This window comes from Xenia sp. Carnegie-2017, unplaced genomic scaffold, assembly GCF_021976095.1.
Source record: "Xenia sp. Carnegie-2017 unplaced genomic scaffold, XeniaSp_v1 HiC_scaffold_4, whole genome shotgun sequence".
NCBI lineage: Eukaryota > Metazoa > Cnidaria > Anthozoa > Malacalcyonacea > Xeniidae > Xenia > Xenia sp. Carnegie-2017.
In genome coordinates this window covers 2,735,270-2,739,696 of record NW_025813504.1, presented here as the reverse complement: position 1 = coordinate 2,739,696, position 4,427 = coordinate 2,735,270, and positions in this window count along the sequence as shown.

The following is a 4,427-nucleotide window of genomic DNA, read 5'->3' as shown; positions in this document are numbered from 1 at the left end:
GGTCAAATGATATTAATTTTTAGTTAGCACAATTTTTGATATACATAACGCAAACAACTTGTTATCCAAGTAAGCAAATTTAGCAAGCTTTGTTGTTTACCATTTTTTATCAAGTGTAGTGAAAATTTCACCCTTATGCAATTTAATTGATTGAGAGAAGACTCTCTTTGTGTATATTAAAATTGTCAATAAAGAATGCAATTGAATTAATTTTTTTGTTCCATATTTTTACGTATAGAACTGTATCTTTTTTTTTGGGAAGGAATGAGGAAAAGTGACACTCTGGATGTGCTTGACGTTTCAGGTTTCGTGTATAAACTTTATTATAATCATTGCCTGTTTTTTAAATTATCTTAATGTTACAATTGTAACATGTGTTATTTGAAATATTACAACCTAAAAATAACACCGAAATTTACAATGTTTCGCGTCATCTGTGATTGCAAAATGTTCTAACAGCTTAGATTTATAACATTGAACAATATTTATAAACAAAAGTTAAAGAATGTTTGAAGAATCAATGGAATAAATTTGATCCAGATTCAAAGTGTTTTCACGATTTACCGTCTTTTTTGACATTAAAGAGTTCATGTAATGAAGCCCCAAATTTGTATATTTACCTTCTAATAAAATAAGCATACCTTTTATTTTCTCCATATGAACGTCTAAATTTGAAGGGGATGCAGCATTAGCAGTATCACCAGACTTGATTTCTTTAAAAAAGATATAAAAGTAGAGCTGGTGAACTATAGCGTAAAATAGAAGGGTGTTTTTTATGATAAATATTTTTCTAGATGAAAACTGAGTTAACTGGAGTTTATAAAGTTTACTGGATTAAATAAAAAAAAACCCAAGAATCAATTCTTCAAGTAAATTATTTGAATTTAGTTATACGTTCCTTCCATGAACAAAGATATATATCAATCTAGGTTTTTAAAGTAATAAATAACTTTATATAATCCAAGGATTGTGAATCTGGTATTTTTCTTAAAATATTCAAAATAAAAAATTTAAAAAAAATGTTAAACTTTATTTATGTTTTAATTTTTGCTTAAGTCTTCTATCCAGCCTTCTAGCTATGACAAAAAGCAAAACAATTTTAAATAGAGTACTGGAGATTTTCTTTAAAGCATACGTAAATAAAGCATAAGATGGAAAGAAAACAATGAACAGTTTACCAAAAACAAATTTCAGTTGCATTATATATTGATGTTTCTCCATTTAGAAGTATGAAAAGTAAATATAGACCAAGGAGCCAAGGTCAAATGATATTAATTTTTAGTTAGCACAATTTTTGATATACATAACGCAAACAACTTGTTATCCAAGTAAGCAAATTTAGCAAGCTTTGTTGTTTACCATTTTTTATCAAGTGTAGTGAAAATTTCACCCTTATGCAATTTAATTGATTGAGAGAAGACTCTCTTTGTGTATATTAAAATTGTCAATAAAGAATGCAATTGAATTAATTTTTTTGTTCCATATTTTTACGTATAGAACTGTATCTTTTTTGGGAAGGAATGAGGAAAAGTGACACTCTGGATGTGCTTGACGTTTCAGGTTTCGTGTATAAACTTTATTATAATCATTGCCTGTTTTTTAAATTATCTTAATGTTACAATTGTAACATGTGTTATTTGAAATATTACAACCTAAAAATAACACCGAAATTTACAATGTTTCGCGTCATCTGTGATTGCAAAATGTTCTAACAGCTTAGATTTATAACATTGAACAATATTTATAAACAAAAGTTAAAGAATGTTTGAAGAATCAATGGAATAAATTTGATCCAGATTCAAAGTGTTTTCACGATTTACCGTCTTTTTTGACATTAAAGAGTTCATGTAATGAAGCCCCAAATTTGTATATTTACCTTCTAATAAAATAAGCATACCTTTTATTTTCTCCATATGAACGTCTAAATTTGAAGGGATGCAGCATTAGCAGTATCACCAGACTTGATTTCTTTAAAAAAGATATAAAAGTAGAGCTGGTGAACTATAGCGTAAAATAGAAGGGTGTTTTTTATGATAAATATTTTTCTAGATGAAAACTGAGTTAACTGGAGTTTATAAAGTTTACTGGATTAAATAAAAAAAAACCCAAGAATCAATTCTTCAAGTAAATTATTTGAATTTAGTTATACGTTCCTTCCATGAACAAAGATATATATCAATCTAGGTTTTTAAAGTAATAAATAACTTTATATAATCCAAGGATTGTGAATCTGGTATTTTTCTTAAAATATTCAAAATAAAAAAATTAAAAAAAATGTTAAACTTTATTTATGTTTTAATTTTTGCTTAAGTCTTCTATCCAGCCTTCTAGCTATGACAAAAAGCAAAAACAATTTTAAATAGAGTACTGGAGATTTTCTTTAAAGCATACGTAAATAAAGCATAAGATGGAAAGAAAACAATGAACAGTTTACCAAAAACAAATTTCAGTTGCATTATATATTGATGTTTCTCCATTTAGAAGTATGAAAAGTAAATATAGACCAAGGAGCCAAGGTCAAATGATATTAATTTTTAGTTAGCACAATTTTTGATATACATAACGCAAACAACTTGTTATCCAAGTAAGCAAATTTAGCAAGCTTTGTTGTTTACCATTTTTTATCAAGTGTAGTGAAAATTTCACCCTTATGCAATTTAATTGATTGAGAGAAGACTCTCTTTGTGTATATTAAAATTGTCAATAAAGAATGCAATTGAATTAATTTTTTGTTCCATATTTTACGTATAGAACTGTATCTTTTTTGGGAAGGAATGAGGAAAAGTGACACTCTGGATGTGCTTGACGTTTCAGGTTTCGTGTATAAACTTTATTATAATCATTGCCTGTTTTTTAAATTATCTTAATGTTACAATTGTAACATGTGTTATTTGAAATATTACAACCTAAAAATAACACCGAAATTTACAATGTTTCGCGTCATCTGTGATTGCAAAATGTTCTAACAGCTTAGATTTATAACATTGAACAATATTTATAAACAAAAGTTAAAGAATGTTTGAAGAATCAATGGAATAAATTTGATCCAGATTCAAAGTATTTTCACGATTTACCGTCTTTTTGACATTAAAGAGTTCATAAAATTGATATACACCCTGGGGATTCAGCATCAAGAAAGAATACAATTGAATTACTTTTTTTTGTTCCATATTTTTACCTATAGAACTGTATCTTTTTTTGGGAAGGAATGAGGAAAAGTGACACTCTGGATGTGCTTTACGTTTTAGGTTTCTTGTATAAATTTTATTATAATCATTGCTTATTTTTTAAATTATCTTAATGTCACAATTGTAACATGTGTTATTTGAAATACTACAACCTAAAAACAACACCAAAATTTGCAACGTTTCGCATCATCTGTGATTGCAAAATGTTCTAACAGCTTAGTTTTATAACATTGAACAATATTTATTAACAAAAGTTAAAGAATGTTTGAAGAATCAATGGAATCAATTTGATCTAGATTCAAAGTGTTTTCACGATTTACCGTCTTTTTGACATTAAAGAGTTCATGTAATGAAGCCCCAAATTTGTATATTTACCTTCTAATAAAATAAGCATACCTTTTATTTTCTCCATATGAACGTCTAAATTTGAAGGGGATGCAGCATTAGCAGTATCACCAGACTTGATTTCTTTAAAAAAGATATAAAAGTAGAGCTGGTGAACTATAGCGTAAAATAGAAGGGTGTTTTTTATGATAAATATTTTTCTAGATGAAAACTGAGTTAACTGGAGTTTATAAAGTTTACTGGATTAAATAAAAAAAACGCAAGAATCAATTCTTCAAGTAAATTATTTGAATTTAGTTATATGTTTCTTCCATGAACAAAGATATATATCAATCTAGGTTTTTAAAGTAATAAATAACTTTTTAAAATCCAAGTATTGTAAATCTGGTATTTTTCTGAAATATTCAAAATAAAAAAACTGAAAAAATGTTAAACTTTATTTATGTTTTAATTTTTGCTTAAGTCTTCTTGTTGCAGCCTTTTAGCTATGACAAAAAGCAAGAACAATTTTAAATAGAGTACTGGAGATTTTCTTTAAAGCATACGTAAATAAAGCATAAGATGGAAAGAAAACGATGAACACTTTACCAAAAACAAATTTCAGTTTCATTATATATGGAAGTTTCTTCATTTAAAAGTATAAAAAGTAAATATAGACCTAGGAGCAAAGTCAAATGATGTTAATTATAGTTAGCACTTTTTTTGATATGCATAGCGCAAAAAACTCGTCATCCGAGTGAGCAACCTTAGCAAGCTTTGTTGCTCATCTTTGTTTCTCAAGTGTAGTTAAAGACTTTTCGCCCAAACGCTACGTAATTGGTTGAGAGGAAGACTCTATTTGCGTTGAAAACGTAAAAACATAACATTGATTTCACCTTTCCTTGATCTGATCAT